The 19744-nt window shown below is 39.3% G+C and overlaps 1 protein-coding gene and 1 pseudogene across 5 annotated transcripts in view; one reads left to right on the top strand and one right to left on the bottom strand.

Annotated features, from left to right (window-relative positions):
- The window catches only part of RBPMS (RNA binding protein, mRNA processing factor), a 185812-nt gene that overhangs the window by 78818 nt on the left and 87250 nt on the right, over positions 1-19744 (bottom strand). The gene's annotated exons all lie outside the window — the stretch shown is intronic.
- On the top strand, positions 14212-15266 carry LOC101328801 (geranylgeranyl pyrophosphate synthase pseudogene; annotated as a pseudogene).

Raw genomic sequence — 19744 nt, 5'->3', positions numbered from 1 at the left:
AAAGCAAGGACATCTCTTTGTGCTGCTGATTCAGGATCTAATCCAGAGGCATACATAGCATTTAGTTGTCATCTCTTTAGTCTCCCAGAATATTTCCCTCAGTCCTTGTCTTCCGTGACCTTGACATTTTGGAAGAGTACAGGCTATTTTTTTTGTAGACTGTCCCTCAGTTTGGGTTTATCTGATTTGTTTCTTGATTAAATTAAGGTTATACATTTTTGGCAGGAGTATCACAGAAGTGTCATTCTCAGTGCATCGTATCAGGAGACACATGATGTCGTTTTTGTCTCATTACTAGTGATAATAACTTTGATCACTTGCCAAGTTTCTCCACTGTGAGGTTACTATTTTTTCTCTTTTTAACTAATAAGTATCTCATAGGGAGATAACTTTGAGACTAAATATTTTGTTTCTCAAATTTTAACATCTATTGATCTATTGTTTTAACATCTATTGATAATTCTTACCTGAAGCAATCTTTACTGTTGTGATTGTCAAATAATGATTTTTTTCTAATCCTATCATTCTTTCATATTCATTAGTCTTCTACTCTAAGGAAAAGCTTACCCTTTGGCCCTGTTTATTATTTATTCCTTTCTACATTCGTTTGTTCATTCATTCACTCACACATCAGTACGATTCATACCTTATTTTATGATTTATAATTTATTACTATTATTTGTTTCGGCGCTCAAATTGTCCCAGATTTATATGGAAACACACACATGCTTTCACATCCGTATCTATTTCTCTGCATCTATTTAGATATATCAAAAACATAAGTTAGTACTGATACCTCCAATTCCAATCCAACACCATTAGGTTAATTCTAGCCTTCCCTCTCCACATTTGTATCAATAACTCCTTCTGAATCCTAGCTCTCATTATCCACTATACATTTACTTATTCGCTCAACACGGGAATGAAGTTTCATAATCGCTAAACAATAGCAACATAAAAAGGAAACCTATTAACTACAGTTCAGTATATATAGTTCTTTTTGTCTTAGGCCTGAAAGTATATAACCGATATGTACATTCAAGAATTATTGGGGTCAGCTCTCCCCATTCTTCCCAACTTCACCGTGGTTGTATTATTCACTTGAAATAGATTCATTTGTCTGTATCTGCATTGTTTGGGGTCTCCCCGCATTCTGTTGTCTTCACTTTCTCTCTCTCTGTATATTCATAGCAGGTAAAACTGTTTTACCACTTGAAAAGTTAAAGTTGATTCATCAACCCACTCATTTTTACCCATTTCTAAATTTCTGGTTATGAATTTCTGAATAATTTTACGTATGTTGCCTAAAAGGCTGAGGACTCAGAATTTTAACATCCCCCCAACCTGCTGTGACTTCCTGAGACACCCAATCTTTTGAAGGAAGTCTCTAAATAACCAAGGTTTTCAATGTTGTTTATTGAACTTAATTTTTTAATTAATTTTCAATTTCTAATTGAAATGTCGAAATGTTAAAAAAAAAAGGGGGGGGGAAGGGGTAAAGACAACTGGGGCTAAAATTGCTGTAATAAATATTGCTATAAAGGTTCAGTTAAGTTCGAGGCCTGAATGAACCTGGGTTGATGCCCAGGCTTTTCCTCTTGAGTCCTGGGCCAATCGCCTTTACAGTGTCCCGATATGCGCAAATTCAAATGTTTAGAATACTATTCCATTCGGGTGAATTACATGAAACTCTACTGGAAAGCAACAGGTTGCCCCTACTGTTCACTCCACCGCCGGTGGACTCTGCTCCCCTCTGAGACACAGCCGCAAGTGACCCATTTCTTCTAGAGCTAAGGTCATTTCCTATCAGAATCTCCTGGTGTTTCACACACACACCCCATTCTGACCCAGTAATCCAGTGGATCTGAGGCTTCGGTATTGAACCAGATAAAACTACCTTCTTGTGTGTAGAATAAAAATAGTGAAGTAGCAGCAATCTCCTAAGAGTCAACTTCATGATTGCTGAGATTCCTCATTGAGTCTAATAAGCTTCTTACTGCCCTTTAGTCTATACCCCAACCCAACCCAAATGAATACCCACTGCTGCTGTAGGGAATGTGGAGTATCCAGAAAGCCCTGCCCAGCCAGGTGTCTGTGCTGAAGGGGAGAAATAATGTTCCTCGTTCAGGTTATAGGTTTTAACCAATTCATTCGGACTTTCTAATACAGAATGAGAGTCATTTGTCACCAGAAACTATGTACGTTGTACAACAGTATCCCGGTGTAGGAAAATCCTAGTACTTCTTTTGTAATAATCTGCTCGGTTCTTCCCTAGCCTTCAGGACTTCCTTTAACCTTTACAGATGAGGTTAATGAAACCCCCCATCTTGTGTCCAGGAAATAAGGAGCTCAAATCAAGGTCAAACTTAGTACTAATACCCCTCTGATCTTGTAATAATCTCAGTACCTGGATCCTATCTCCCTGCTCCACACCACCCGCCTTATCTCCGTTTCTGGTACTAAAGCCCAGGTCATCTGAGGGCTGGAGTTCTGATATGCCTCTTCAGGTTTACTCAAACAGAGACCCTGGTAAATCTCCAGGGCTGCTTCAAAAACTGCTGTCAAAACCACCAAGACTCGGAGCTCCACCAGGTGGTAGCTGATATACCTGGTGCCCACTGACCTTTCTATTACTGAGGCGTGATTATCGTCCTACAAGGCAGAAGAAATCAGAGAGCATAGTGGGATTAGCGGGTGGGGTGGTAAAGTGATTTCCTTCTAAATTATCAGAATCATCAAGCATTCAACAGAAAAGTTGAACCAACACTGCTGACTTCTGTAAACAGTAGTACATAAAACAAGATCCATAGGGAGGGGAGAATTAAATCAGTTCTCAGGAGTAACTAAAGAGAAAGGCACACTCTACTGAGGCTGTGGGGATTTTGCAAAGCACTTATATTCCAACTCACCGAGATCATGACTTGGTTGAGCTTTACTAAACAACTACCCAGTTTCTCAGCAACTGAGAAACCAAGATGGCGTCCTCATAAACTAACCCTTAGCGCTCCAACACCAGTTCCCTCCACTTCAGTTGACTAGAACAAGCTAATAAATTACTTCCTTCCCCTACTGCTGACTAGAACAAGCTAATAAATAAATGAGAGAAAATGATTCTTATGACTTATTCTTGTACGCATTGTACTCAAAAGATTTCCAGTCATAATAGTATGTGGGGGAAGATACAGGCAAGGTATTCAGAGGTTGGAGATGGAACAATTACACTATGCTACATTCAAAAGATTTTTCATTCAAGCACAAAAATGTATTTAAGTCCTTTCTTGCTAAGTGACCAAACACTGAGGTCTCTTATTTATGACTTAAGTTTCTATTTAACGTTGACTTAACTAAAAATTCAACGCTCTTATTTTTAAAGTTTCTGGAATAGTTTCTGCTATTATAGATATACTTCATACAGCTGTTACTAAAAATAATTCACATACCATAAAATTCACTCTTTTGCATTAAATGTCATGATTTTTAGTACAGTCACAGAGTTGTGTAACCATCACCACAATACATCTTTGGAACGTTTTCATCACCCCAGAAGGAAACTGCACCCATTCGCACTCACTGCTCATTCCTCCCTCTCCCTCTTCACTCACTCCCCTCCCCCAACCACTAATCTACTTTCAGTCTCTGAGAAAGTACCTATTCATGTTGGATATTTCCTATAAACGGAATCATACAACATGAGGTCTTTCGTCACACTGGTTTCTTTTAATCAGAATGTTTCCAAGGTTCATCCACTGTTTACTGCTGAATAATATTCTACTGTACAAACATACCACATTGTGTTTATCCTTTCATCAGTTGGACATTGGGTTGTTGTCACTTTTTTGGCTGCTATGAACACTGTGTACACGTTTTTGTGTGGATATATGTTTTCAATTCTCTAGAAGAACTGCTGCAGCATAACTCTATGTTAACTTTTGTGTGTGTGTGTGGTACGCGGGCCTCTCACTGCTGTGGCCTCTCCCGTTGCGGAGCACAGGCTCCAGACGCGCAGGCTCACCGGCCATGACTCACGGGCCCAACCGCTCCGCGGCATGTGGGATCCTCCCGGACCGGGGCACGAACCCACGTCCCCTGCATCGGCAGGCGGACTCTCAACCACTGTGCCACCAGGGAAGCCCCTATGTTAACTTTTTTGAAGAACTGTGAAACTGTTTTCTGAAGCAGCTATACCATTTCAATCCGACTATCAGTGTATGAGGATCCCAATTTTTTCACATCCTCACCAATGCCTGTTATTGCTTGTCTTTATCTTCGCCATCCTAGTAGGTGTGAAGTGGCGTCTCAATGTGGCTTCGAGTCCATTTCTCTATGCTTGTTAAATTTTAAAACATTTTGTAAAGAGGAGTGAAAATAAAAGCCTTCTATTTTCAAACAGCATTTTGGTCACAAGGAAAGGAAATAACCTGGGGGCCACAAATCATTCAACATATAAAAGGGAATGAAGCCGAAAGAATCAACATTTACCTTGTAGAGTTAAAAAGAAGTTGGAAATATTAACTGTTTTCTGAAAATTATTGATAGACATGTCACTTCCATCAGAAGCTCAGAGGAAGTAAATACGTACTTCAGAGATATTCTGACGTCTCAGGGGACCAAAAAATATATTTACAGTTTTCTGAATACATTCAGCTTTCTCTTCTAAAGGCAGCATAAAACATTCAATAGAATTAGAAACAGACTCTAGGCGAGGTACATGCAGACGTTTCCCCAGGATTCTGAAAACAACTGTTACATTCAGTCAGGGCCTTAAAATGGCTCAATGACAGGCCAAATAGAAACACACACCTGGGTAACCTGTTACTATGGAGTGGATGGGGCTCATTCACAGACAGCAGTGTGGAGGGAAGTTCAGGGAAGAGCTGTATGTTATACATAAAGAGAAGATAAGAAAAGAAAATTGGGGGGGACCTCCTAACCTAGTAGTTTTCAACCATGTGTAGTGTTCCTCACTGCACCTGTCTCCTACCCCCACTATCCTGCACACTCCTGAGGGATATTTGGAAATGTATGAGAACATTCAGTGGGCAGAAAATAATAAGGATGTTAAACTCCTACAACGGGCAGGGTAGTCCCATACGATATAAGAACTGCCTCATCCAAAGTGCCGTATGCTCCCCAACATACGTGAAGAAATGAACATGGAGAAAAGTCACGTAATCTGCCTAAATTCCCAGTTAACTACTGGTAAGATAAAGATCGGAGTTTAATTTTCATTCCTGTTGATCGTGTGTGTACATTACAGCTCTGTGAAGTTCCTTATATTCCAAAGACTACATTATTTTCACATAATAATGGAGGTTGTTGTTCAGTTTCCACTGTGCTAAAATTTAGATAGACGTGAGTTCCAACAGAAAATGAACGAGTGAGGAGAAGAATCCATCAGATGTAAACCATATTTCATGTTATTCCTAAATAAGGGCATTGCTTGCAGAAATATCAGTACTGTTAATACAACAGCTTGTGCTACTGGGTCATTGTCCGTTGAGAAACTATCAGACCAATTACGCCTTGTTCTTTTTCTTAATCCAACTACCTCAGAATGCTTGCCCTGGATTTACCTAGAATAATCTGATTTACTACTCACTCCTCCTCGCCTAAGCAGAGTCATTTGGAAAGAAGGTGTCCCTCTCCATTGGGAACATATCTAGATCATACTTTAACACAGAGACCCCTTTCCAAAGGGCTCTCTGGGCTTATGTGGCTATGTGAGTTGGAGCTGGGCTATAAGTCCAGGTACAATTCCTGCTCCACTGACTAATTTAAAAGTCTTCCAATAAGTAGGTTTCTAGATGTCTTATAGCCCCTCGTTTTTAACCCCTTGAATTAAAAAAAAAATTCGTAGATGTTCCATAAAATGCAATGTAACTTTATCTTGTTTGGAAATTTTTAGTGAAAGGAATATCCACGTCTACCCTAAAATGTCTCCAGAGGCTTACCCCTGATTTGAAGCCTATGTAATTCCTCCTCCAATAATACTGTGGAGCAAGCTCAGGTGAGTGTTATAATGGAATCAGCCTGGCTGTGATAGAGAAACCCATTCTCATTCCTCACTAGCCAACCTGAGCCTGGAATAAAAGAATTTTTATATTTCTTAGTGACGCGGCCACTTTTAAAATACACTTCCAAGGGGCTTCATTTTCATGTGAATAAACTGTAGACCTCAAATTCATACCCTCGCCACACTAAGCCACACTCTTAAGGTAAAACCTACAAAGTGGTTACCGTTGGGACAGATCTGACCCAAGAACAAAATGAGGGAAACTCTGTTTCTGACCACCCCACTCCCCTAATCCAGAAGGACTAGAAAAAAACAAAAAGAAAATGGTCTTGGTGGATCCCCTTCCAATTACTGGTGAAAGAAGCAAGAAAACAGGTTCTCCAGAGGTACCATCAGTGGCAGTGAATTCAAGTGACAATTATAAAGGAGATACCCCACTCAAGGGCACAACCAATTTTAGGTAGAACCTCCCCCCCAAAAAGAGGCTTAAAATGTGGCAATTGTGTGGGCATTCATATCTACCTCCACCACCGATCCTGGGTATGTTTATTTAACCTTTTTCTGTGCCTCAGTTTCCTCATCTGTAAACTGGGAATAACAGTCCGTACCTCATAGGGTTGATTGTAAGAAAAAATGGTTAGATTAATGCTGGCCTATGAAACATTCCTGTGGCCAACTAAAGAGCTGTTCTTCCTAACGTGGACTCATAGGGGTTTCTTCGCTTTTGGACTTTCTGGAAAGGTGCTTCTACCACTTGGAAAAGAGAAGGATGTGATTCATGCTCAACTATGAGGTTTCCTCCAACTGCAGAAAGCGGGATACCTGAGCTGCTGTTTTGAAGAGATGGTGCTGTACAGGTTCAAAGAATTCTTTTATTCTACCTGGTTTCATCTCCCCCACAGGGAACAGATGTGTGTCCTCCTTCTCTTGCCCATTTCTATTGCAATGTTCTCACAGTCTGAGTAGCTCTTGGGAGACTGGCTGGTAACTCCAGAGACGGGATCCACTATGGAGGAGAATTAGGTAAAGTACCTAATTCGGAGATACCTGGGTCTCCATATCTGGTGACCTGACCATTCACCACAGCTCAATGCCTTTCTTTTCCACTAAAGCACACTTTCTGTTAGGCAGCCACCCCCTGTGTACGTAACCATGCCCGGGAAGAATCTGCTTTGTATAGGACAGCTATAAAGTCATGACAGGGCCTTTGAAGAAGCTATAAACTCCATCTTTAACATGTCAAGAGAATCAGAGTCAAACGGAGTTTATTTTCCACAGGGTCGAGAGGGCATGATCGTTTGAACTTCTGCCACTATGCTCTCAAACTGTCCTGAAAAGGATGACTGAGGGAGCTGGGCCCTGACAATGTTAGGAAGAGGATGTCTCCACTTCACGCACAGTCAGTTACCCGTTAAAGCAGTATTTTACAGCAACACTTTGAAATAGATAATATTACACGGAAAGAAACATAGGACAGAGTGCACATAGTATTCTTTCATTCAAGAATCTCGACGTTAACGTTTTTACCCTGAGGACTCTGAAGGTAAACAGGGGGTCAACTGTTCTGGTAGGGACAAAGGCGTCTCTTGGAATCCTTAACCCACAAATGCCAAATGTGACTTGTGCTGCCAGCAGTCCCTTTTACTGTCTAGTCCTCAAGCCTCTTTCTCTCCTACCTCATTGTTGGGACAGAGACTACAACCATGAGCATCTCCTCTTTCCCCTGGGGTTAAAGGTAATAGCTGAATGACCGCCTTTCACTCCTGCTATCTGCCGAATGACGGCACTCAAATAGCACTCACAATGAAAGCTTAAAAGAAAGCAGATTCTAGGCAATGGTTTTCATTTAAGTGTTTGAGAAGATCTTGAGGCGATATGGGGCAAACCTACTGACAAACTTTTGATGGTCCACATCTGCTTAATGTTGGTCTGTGACATCTAGTCCGATGTCTGTTGCCCCACTGAACACCAGGGGAACCTCAGAATTTTGAGGTTAACTTATTTGAGAAATCAACAAAGAGGTTCTGCCTCAACCAGGTACTTCCCTGTACTTGTCCACAACCTTATGGCTGTCACAGCAAGAATTTCAGGGATTAAAGAGACAGCCTGAAGAAATGTAAGGGATAAACCGTGCTGTGCCAGTGTAAATGATTTCTAGGGTATGTAGTTTGTCTCTGTAAAGCCCAGATTGTGAGCTTAAATCAGCGAGTGTGGCACTGAAGAAAAAAGAAAACTAAACAATAAAACTAACAAAAGAAATCACACTCTATTGCTAGCCATAGTCTATATTTCTACACCAGCCAGTCTAGAAAATATACACAGTTGGTCACATAGTATATTTGATGAAAAAGCAAGGGTGTTTATGTTCAAATTCCTATCAATTACAACTATTAAAAAAAAAGCTTAGGGCTTCCCTGGTGGCACAGTGGTTGAGAGTCCGCCTGCCGATGCAGGGGACACGGGTTCATGCCCCGGTCCGGGAAGATCCCACATGCCGCGGAGCGGCTGGGCCCGTGAGCCATGGCCGCTGGGCCTGCGCGTCCGGAGCCTGTGCTCCGCAATGGGAGAGGCCACAACAGTGAGCGGCCTGCGTACCACCAAAAAAAAAAAAAAAAAAAAAAAAGCTTAAATCTCTTTTCCTAGTGATGGCCACACATGTGTTCATACAGCTTGAGGAAATCACAAAACCCAGAATTAAACTGAGAAAGGATGTGTCTCTAAATGCTTACTAATTCCACATCCAATGTATCATTAATAGATGACTTAGTACTTTAAAGATAAAAAGGTTACTGGTGTTGAGACCAGAGTTTAGTGGTGGTGTTAGCTCTTCAAGGCAAAGAATAATCATACTAATTACACACTAATTTTCTAATTAATGAAAAGAAGGAAACCAACCTGCTTCTGCACCTAACACGTATTAGGTGCATGCCAGGAAAAATAAGACAGTGGATATATGTGTGTTTGTGTGTTATTAAAGTACTTTCTGAACTCTGAGATACCCTGAATGATTAACACTCTGCAAAGTAAACAGTCTCAGAATTATAAAAACCAACTATTTCTGTGCCTACGTAGAAAAGCATATGAAGAATAAGTCCTACTTGTGAGGTAGGCAGAAAAAGAGAATGTATTTAACACACTCTTCTTTCAGGTTCACCTAAAGTGTGTATTAGATCATTTGAGCACCCACCTTAACTTTCTGTATGTGCTTTAAGCATCATTCTGCAAAGTTTCCTTTGAGTCTTTATTAGTGGCTGGTGTAGGAGAAAAAAGGAGGGAAGAGGGGAGAACAGTGCTGATATAAACAAACCCTATAACTGAAAAAAGACAGTTGCCTAAACGTTCCAAAATCATTTTGAAAAGACTTCCATTTAAAGATCAGACACAGGGCTTCCCTGGTGGTGCAGTGGTTAAGAATCCACCTGCTAATGCAGGGGACACGGGTTCAAGCCCTGGTCCAGGAAGATCCCACATGCCGTGAAGCAACTAAGCCCATGCGCCACAGCTACTGAACCCGCGCGCCTAGAGCCTGTGCTCCGGAACAAGAGAAGCCACTGCAATGAGAAGCCCATGCAATGCAATGAAGAGTAGCCCCTGCTTGCTGCAACGAGAGAAAGCCCAATGCAGCCAAAAAAAAAAAAAAAAAGATCAGACACAGCCCACAATAGACCCCAAGTATATTTTTACAGCCCTGTTTCTGCTTTCCAGTTTGTCAGCAGTGAACATCCCTCATCCCAATAGGATCCAGAGGACTCTCCCATGCTGCGCGTGTATAACCATATTTAGGGTAATCTTAAAGTTAAATACTGAGAGGAGGCGAAACATGTACATCCTTGCTATTGATTTTTAAGCTACACATCAGGATAATGACAAGTCCTTAGAGAAGAAAGGTTTCATTATATTTAAAGATTAAAAGTATTTTTAAAAGTCAATGATGTTATATCCTCAACTTTACTGAGGATAAAAATGAGTGCCAACTTTACCAATAAGTTACTTATTTGGTCCTCAAAGTCACTTATTAACACAATTACAGATAAATCGATCCGTGGGTGGGAAATCTGTTCTCTGATGAATACAGCAAAAATATAGAAATTAAAAAAGGACGGTAGCATTTGCTCCTTAAACTTGTTTTTTTTAAAAAACTCTTGCTGAGACCATCAAATGGCTTGTGAGCTCTTTCCAACCAAGAATTTGGGGCTTAAGCAAGAGTTGGTTGAAAAGAATGTAAACAGTGAAGTCCAAACTTCGGAAGTTCACTGCAAAGTACTTCCTGTGCTGCACGGGGATCCAAAATAAAGCGTCAAAACAGATCTCGCCTCTGAGCAACTTTAATCCGCACTCTTCCTCCACTTTCATGCATCACCTCAAGGCCACTTACTGGTGATCTGACAAGGCAGAGGCTGAATTTCTCCCTCTCTAATAGGCTGCCTAGACAAAAAAACTTTAAAGAATCTCACTGGCTGTTAAATAAATTAGTTTATACGGAATTGAGGTGGGGTTCTTTGGTTTGCAACAGATTCAGCTGGAACCGGAAATGGAGAAAGACAAGCCTGGTTAGTTTAATAGGATAAAAGGGAGATGAGAGTGTGCTTGTTGGGCTCACAATATTTTGAAGACTTGAGAACATTAAGGACAACACTGTTACTCTGCACTCTCTTCCCTAAAAAACTCCAAGGAAGGACTGATGAATCTACTTCATTAATCATACTATAATACAAATCGATGTTTAAAAGTACTCTGAACCCAGGAGAATTTGGGATTCTACAGAAATTATTTTTAAATCAGTCTGTAGAAAAGGGGACCTAAGGAATTAAAACCAGTTCCTTGTGTAAGTCATCATCACCATCAATTATCAGAATTTTTACCATTTACTGAGTTCTATGGCTTTAAAAATACCTATCTCATTTAATTTGATCCTCTCACCTTTTGTGATAGGTACTGTCAGTCTTAACGGGAGAAAACAACTTTGGATTAGTAAGTGGCAAAATCTGGATGTGAGCCAGGTCAGTCTGACTGACACCTTTATTTATTACACTGCTTTTGACCAGAAAGCCCCTCAGACATGATAAGTGGTTACCAAGAAGACACACTTTCCTTGCCCTCCCCTTAGCTGCAATTTAGAGATTCAGTACTTTTTCACAGGTATACATTTAATGTTATGCACAAATACAAAAAAACACCCTAATAAATCAAATACACACCATACTTTTAATATCAGTGAATTAGAATTCATTCTTAGGGTTGTGTTAAGTATGTTTTTAGAATTTGGTGAAAGGCCCCACAGATAAACCAAGAAGACAGAGTGGAGGCTGGCAAAGATCAACATCTTACCGTGGACTTTTCTAAGCCTATATAGAAGACTTTCCGTTTCTCCTTTATTCAGCATTCTAAGATGTGGAAAACAGGCAGATTCTCTTTCATAATGCGGCTGTTTGCTTTTTTCATTGAGGTGTATCTATGACCTGTAACCGTGAACAGTCTTTTTCCACCTTCTATTCAATTTTCCTTTATTTGCACATTACATTGGCCTTCTAAATGAATACCAAAATTCTATGAAAAATTAGTGTAACAATCCCATTTACCGTCGCATCAAAAAAGAAAAAAATACCTAGGAATAAACCTACCTAAGGAGGCAAAAGACCTGTACTCAGAACACTGTAAGATACTGGTGAAAGAAATCAAAGATGACACAAAAAGATGGAGAGATATACCATGTTCTTGGATTGGAAGAATCAATATTGCCAAAATGACCATAGCACCCAAGGCAATCTACAGATTCAATGCAATCCCTACCAAATTACCAATAGCATTTTCCACAAAATTAGAACAAAAAATTTTACAATTTGTATGGAAACACAAAAGACCCTGAAGAGCCAAAGCAATCTTAAGACAGAAAAATAGAGCTGGAGCAATCAGACTCCCTGACTTCAGACTATACTACAAAGCTACAGGAGTCAAAACAGTACGGGACTGGCACAAAAACAGAAATATAGATCAATGGAACAGGATAGAAAGTCCAGAGATCAACCCATTCGCCTATGGTCACCTAATCTATGACAAAGAAGGCAAGAATATACAATGCAGAAAAGACAGTCTCTTCAATAAGTGGTGCTGGGAAAACTGGACAGCTACACATAAATGAATGAAATTAGAACATTCTCTGACACCACACACAAAAATAAACTCAAAATGGATTAAAGACCCAAATGTAAGACCAATACTATAAAATTCTTAGAGGAAAACATAGGCAGAACATTCTCTGACATAAACTGCAGCAAGATCTTTTTTGATCCACCTCCTGGGCTAATGAAAATAAAAACAAAAATAAACAAATGGGACCTAATGAAACTTAAAAGCTTTTGCACAGCAAAGGAACCCATAAACAAAAGGAAAAGACAACCCACAGAATGGGAGAAAATATTTGCAAACGAAGCAACCAACAAGGGATTAACCTCCAAAATATATAAAGAACTCATGCAGCTCAATATCAAAAAAACAAACACCCCAATCAAAAAATGAGCAGAAGATCTAAATAGATATTTCTCCAAAGAAGACATACTGATGGCTGAGAGGCACATGAAAAGATGCTCAACATCGCTAAGAGTTAAAGAAATGAAAAACAAAACTACAATGAGGTATCACCTCACACTGGTCAGAATGGTCATCGTCAAAAAAGTCTACAAACAATAAATGCAGGAAAGGGTGTGGAGAAAAGGGAACCCTCCTACACTGTTGGTGGGAATGTACATTAGTACCAGCCACTATGGAGAACAGTATGGAGGTGACTTAAAAATCTAAAAATAGAGCTACCATATGATCCAGCAATCCCACTCCTGGGCATATATCTGAAGAAAACCATAATTTAAAAAGATACACATACCCCAATGTTCACTGCAGCACTATTTATAATACCCAAGACATGGAGGCAACCTAAGTATCCAGCAACGGAGGAGTGGATAAAGAAGATGCAGTACATATAGACAATGGAATATTACTCGGCCATTAAAAAGAATGAAATAATGCTGTTTGCAACGACATGGATGGAACTAGAGATGGTCATACTGAGTGAAGTACGTCAGACAAAGACAAATATCATATGATATCGCTTATATGTGGAATCTTTAAAAATGGTACAAATGAACCTTTTTACAAAACAGAAATAGTCACAGATGTAGATAACAAAGCTATAGTTACCGGGGGGAGGGGGGAGGGATAAATTGGGAGATTGGAATTGACATGTACACACTATGATATATAAAATAGATAACTAATAAGGACCTACTGTACAGCACAGGAAACTCTACTCAATACTCTGTAATGGCCTATATGGGAAAAGAATTGAAAAAAGAGTGGATAGATGTATATGTATAACTGATTCACTTTGCTTTACTGCAGAAACTAACACAACATTGTAAATCAACTATACCCCAATAAAAATTTAAAAATTATACTATAATGATGTGTGAATTCTAATTTTTATTCCTACTTTTGAAAGTGCAGAAACGCTTTTATACTTTGCCTGTTTTTGCTCCTTTGTTATAAACTTCCTGCTTGAGTGAATTCTTTTCCATCTAAACTTATTTTCATTTCCCATAATACATTTCTATACTCTTTAAGTTCTGTGTATTTATTCATCCATTCACTTTTGAGTGATATCTTGTGTCAGGCAAATAAAGAATAAAATAGATTAAAATGGTTTACACTAGGAATTTTCTACCCAACTGTATTTTCCAGGGAAATTATCTGGATCTTTTAATTTTAAAACATTAATCTTTAGGGACTTCCCTGGTGGTCCAGTGGGTAAGACTCCATGCTCCCAATGCAGGGGCCCCAGGTTTGATGCCCTGCCAGGGAACTAGATCCTGCACGCCACAACTAAAGATCCTGCAAGCCACAACTAAAGAGCCCATGTGCTGCAACGAAGACCCGGTGTAGGTAGGTAGGTAGGTAGATAGATAAATAAATAAATAACTTGTCCACTATGGCTAGAAAACAAAAACTTACATCCTTTTATGCAATGTCAGGGTTACTCAAGATACCCCTTAATTTTTCTCAAATTGTTTTCTGCTGAAATTTATCACTACATTTTTAGAAGAGAAATTCTAGTCTTAAAAATGTAGTTCATGGGATGGTGCATTTTCTTGCACCGAGTAATGAGGCGCTGCTGCCAGGTGAGGAGGGCGGAGAGTTCTATGGTGAAGTGAGGGGAGGGATTCATGCAGGCGTCCAGGGGAGCCTTGTTCTGAACTATAAGGTGGGAAGTTGATGCTGGGTACTGCTACTCCCGGACCCCCAGCATGAAAGTTGTGATATCATCCTCGAACCATCAGCTTTGAAATTAAAAAACAATGAAGAATACTCAAGAAACAGCCCGAAGAATTCTTCTAGAACCTTACAAGTACTTACTTCAGTTACCAGGTAAACAAGTGAAAACCAAACTTTCACAAGCGTTTAATCATTGGCTAAAGGTTCCAGAAGACAAGCTACAGATTATCATCGAAGTGACAGAAATGTCGCATAATGCCAGTTTACTCATCGATGATAGTGAGGACAACTCAAAACTCCGACGTGGCTTTCCAGTGGCACACAGCATCTATGGAATTCCATCTGTCATCAATTCTGCCAATTATGTCTATCTTCTTGGCTTAGAGAAAGTCTTAACCCTTGATCACCCAGATGCAGTAAAGCTTTTTACCCACCAGCTTTTAGAACTCCATCAGGGACAAGGTCTAGATATCTATTGCAGGGATGACTACACTTCTCCCACTGAAGAAGAATGTAAAGCAACGGTGCTGCAAAAGACAGGTGGACTATCTGGATTAGCAGTAGGTCTCATGCAGTTGTTCTCTGATTACAAAGAAGATTTAAAGCCACTACTGAATACACTTGGGCTCTTTTTCCAAATCAGGGATGATTATGCTAATCTACACTCCAAAGAATATAGTGAAAACAAAAGCTTTTGTGAAGATCTAACAGAGGGAAAGTTCTCATTCCCTACTATTCATGCTATTTGCTCGAGGCTTGAAAGCACCCAGGTACACAGTATCTTGTGCCAGAGAACCGAAAATGTAGATCTTTAAAAATACTGTGTACATTATCTTTCTCTGAGAACGTAGGTTCTTTTGAATACACTCGGAATACTCTTAAAGAGCTTGAATCTAAAGTCTATAAACAAACTGATGCATGTGGTGGGAACCCTGAGCTAGTAGCTCTAATAAAACACTTCAGGAAAATGTTCAAAGAAGAGAATGAATAATATTAAGTCATTCTTGATTAGGCCTGATAGGTTAGTTGACTTTATTTTTTTGTCTTTTAGCCTATTACCTTTTTTAAAATTTGGACCAAGCTGTTAGTCTCCAAAAACTGAGTGATAGTGATGACGTGAGTGAGGTTGTTTCAATATAGAATCCCTGTGTACAGATAATCGTCATAGTACCAAGGTGAAGGAATCAAAAGGAGCCACATTTAAACGAGTCTAATTTGAATGTTAGAATGTGCTGTGTTGGGACGTTGTGGCCAACTCGGCCATGCGTGTTCTGTTGATTCTGTCAATAAAGAAGACTTCAGCTTTGGCAGGGAGGCGGAGGGGAGAAATATATATATATATATTTCATGGTTTATTTTTATAAATATTAGCCTTTTTAGACAGATTTTATTATTTTTAAGACTCTAGACTAGCCTAATGTTCACTAGAATTGTTTTATTTCTTATCCTATTCCCATGTTTATAATGCATTAGATCTATTTTCCATATCCTACAAGGATTTATTCTATTTTCCTTGCCTCTTCTTATTTTTACGTACAAAAAAATCCTTGACTATTTGCGGTTCTCTCATTTTAAAAAATGTTTCCATGTAATAAGTACTAAAGTCTACTGAAACAGCAAGAAAAGTTTGCATTTAATTATAAAGAAAGAAATGCTGTATATATGTGTAAGGAAATAAGAATAGAATAATTAACAAATGCCCTGTCAAGATAACCTATTCCACTTTAAGGGGGTTAAGTCCCACCCTACTCCCCAAGGCTTTAAAATGTTCTACTGCATTCTAATTACAGAGCAAGACAAAGGGTTTCAGTTTTGTGGACCAACAGTTCAAATCTGTGTAGATAACCAGAAACATAAAAGCCAATGCTGAAGGGAGGTCCATAGCCGCTTGTCATTATGATGGTTTGATCATTCACTAAGGAGTAGAAGAGTAATTTTACAACAAAGACAGCGACTTAAGGCACCAAAATGTGCTGCACTGCAGAACGATCAGTAACGTACACGGCCTAGGGAGGCAAGATCTTTGGTTCTAAAACTAGCTTGGCTTCCTTACGGACAGGAATCCTAGCAAATAACTCATTCTTTGCACTTCAGGTACCACGAGCGCTAGCTGTATTTTCTACTTTCATTTACAACAGGGGCAAATACCTTCTCAGCATTTCGAAATGCCTGAAGAACCATGGAGTAAGGGCAAAGTCAATACAAGATAGCATTTTATAAAGAGAGTCTAGATAAGTTTAAACAAGTAGATCCTTGAAGAAAGGCCACAATGCAAAGTCTGAGGGCAGTTTCACACAGCCATGTAATATCTGATGAACTATTTTACCTAGGGAAAAGCTGGGCAAACTTGAGATCTCCACATATACTTGTCATTAGAATACAGACCGGTTTACGTGTGAGAACCTGTGCTTCTTCCTGAGAATTTCCTTGGGGAAAGGATGATGCTAACACTTCCAGCTACTTTTCCTTCTTCAAACTTCCTCAGGATTTCTTTTACCAACATTTTATTTCCTACTTTCCTATGTGAATGCTTAATAGATCTAAATAACCTACTTTTCTTCAGGCAAAGACTCTAATTGGGAATTCAGCAAATTCCTCACGTTCACCTTCATTTGCTCTTTCAGAACCACTTTTAAATTACGTGCCGTACCATCCTTGAGAGATTTTATAACAACCCCAAATTGCAAGAAAGAACAGAGCACAGCACTCCCTCCCCTGCAAAAAAAAGTGGCTATTTCAAATTTCTTGGAGGGGGGCTAGGCAGATTAAGCTGTTTGTCAAGCCCCAAAGTGCACGCCGTCGTTGAGAAAAAGAGGAGAGTCCAACAACCCTGCATTATGGCGGCTCTAGACTGACACGGGCATAGTCCCCAACCCAGTGACATTAAATGGCTGCTTTAAAACTGCAAGTCAAGAGTAAGCAGTTATAAACAGATTTAACAGATAAACACTAGATCAGACTCATGATCTCATCTGGCAGCCCTGCATATTTCCCATCCAAAAGTCCCAGCTGGGATCACAGTAATTGGGCCTCTTCAACTACTTCGAGCTAAGAGAAATTTAGGGAGAAATTTTTAAAACTGATAAGAAACATATTGACATGGTGCCTGGTGCACAGGGAGCTGAGACAAGCCATCTGGATGCTTGTGTATGTGAAAAGTTTTGTTTAGTGGAAATAATTCATCTAACCCACAAGCTGTACAAATATTACAATAAAAAGTCCTGACGCGCACAAACTGTCGGAAGAACCTACAGGAACCCGAGACTGTAGTCCAGACTCCTGTTTCTGTGCGGCCAATAATACCTGTTCTCGAGTACCCTGGTATTCCTCTGTACTCAAGAGTTTGTACCAGGACTTTATGGCTACATCTTTTCCCTGAGAAAGTATATTCATGGTACGGGTTCACATTTAGAACATTTGCAAGTGTTTTTGCTTGGTGATTTCCCTTTAACACTGCTGGGAGTAATACCCCTAATTTCGCAGATGAGAAACCTGGTATAGGAATAATGAATTTATTATAGACAAGTGTTTTAAAACTCAGTTATTCGGAGAGCTCAAGCTATTCAACAAAACAAATTGTGCACAAGGCTGAATCACTGTGATATAAATAACTACAGTGTTTACTTCAATGCCAGGAATTTATGGAGATGGAGAAAACTATATTTTTCTGATTATGTCGGTTTTTTCAACGTGTGACACTACCAAGTACCTTTTCAGCATGCTTTCTTACAAACTACTAAAGATGTTTTTAAAAATTCTTTTTACCTCACACTATTGAATATATCTCCTCAGTAACCAAGAAATAATTTAGCACTATATACCCTCAAGACCTCTTCATTTTCTGCTTCTTAAGATGACTGCCACCTTTTTCTTCCTCAAAACCAAACTGCTTTTTTCTCTTTAATTCAAAGTCTATTCAGACCTTAAGAAAACACCTTTCCCTCCTTCATGCCTGGCATAATGTATAAGAGAGAATACAAAGCCCAAGTCTTATCTTATTAAACCAATCATCCAAGGGTTGGGTTTTTCCCTCCTTTTATGAACAGGTAAACTGTTTAAAGGTAACACAACTCTATTACACAGAACTGCCGTCACAGAAAAGAAACGTTACTAATCCCCATTAAAAGAAACAATATTTTAAGGCATATGGGGTTTCAAGAGAAATCAAATCTACTACTGAAATTAGTCAAAAAGTATTTATCCAGAAACCAATTACCACTTCACACCTAGTAGGATTGCTATAATTTAAAACAACAAGTATTAGTGAGCACAGGGAAAATTGGAATTCCCATATATTGCTTGGTGGGAATGTAAAATGGTACAGCCAATATGGAAAAGTTCGAAGGCTCCTCAGAAAGCTAAAAACATAAATACCGTATGACTTAGCAATTCCATTCCTAGCTTTATGCCCAAAGGAATTGAAAACCAGGGACTCACGCATATTTGTACACCAGTGTTCACTGAAGCATTATTCTCAACGGCCAAAAGGTGGAAACAACCCAAGTGTCCACCAATAAGACGAACAGATAAACAAAATGTGGAATATCCATACAATGGAATATTATTCAGCCATAAAAAGGAACGATGTTTTGATATCTGCTACAACATGGATTAATCATGAAAACATCATGCTAAGTGAAAGAAGCCAGACACAAAAGGACAAATATTTCAATAGCTAAAATAGGCAAATTAATAGAGAGAGCATATAGATTAGAGGTTACCAGGGGCTAGAGGAAAGGAATAATAGGGAGGTATTGGTTCATGGTTACAAAGTTTCTGTTTGGGATGATGAAAAAATAGAAATAGACAGTGGGGATGGCTGCACAACATGGTAAATGTATTAATGCCACTGAACTGTATATACACTTAAAAACATCATTAAAATGTCAAATGGTTATATATGTTTTATATACTCAAAAATAACAACATACCCCAAATCATTGAATTAAATACCTTAAACGGGTGAGTCATAGCTCAATAAAGCTACTTATAAAAGAACCCAACAGACTTGAGGGTGCCATGATAACTGGAGATCACTAACATCAGTGAGTCTAGACTGAGAGTAAAGCAAATTATTGTGACAGCCTAAGCAATGTTTAGTCGTGAAGGCATCTGTAGTAATGCACCTAGTTTGCATCTGACTTCTTTAGTTCTGATAAACTTATAATAAAGCCTATGATAAAACCTAGGCCAATAACAACTATTTAAAGTTAGGGGTGGAGGGCTATCAATCAAAATGGCACATATACTCAACGGGCCACACGTAACCTTTTTAAATGCTTTACATGAGTGAATCTCAAACACCAACGTAAGACAAAGCCTGTCATGGACGTGTACACAAGCAGGCCTGCAGATATCATGTGTTAACCACAGTCTTTCTTACTTACGGAAACACGATTTCAGCTACACAACAATGGCAACATTGGGGTTTTCACAGTTGGCAGGAAGAGCCAGAGATGGCTTATTCCC

This window comes from Tursiops truncatus, chromosome 21 (assembly GCF_011762595.2).
Source record: "Tursiops truncatus isolate mTurTru1 chromosome 21, mTurTru1.mat.Y, whole genome shotgun sequence".
Taxonomy (NCBI): domain Eukaryota; kingdom Metazoa; phylum Chordata; class Mammalia; order Artiodactyla; family Delphinidae; genus Tursiops; species Tursiops truncatus.
The sequence above is the reverse complement of the archived record's forward strand: the minus strand, read 5'-3'. Positions and strand labels throughout refer to the sequence as shown.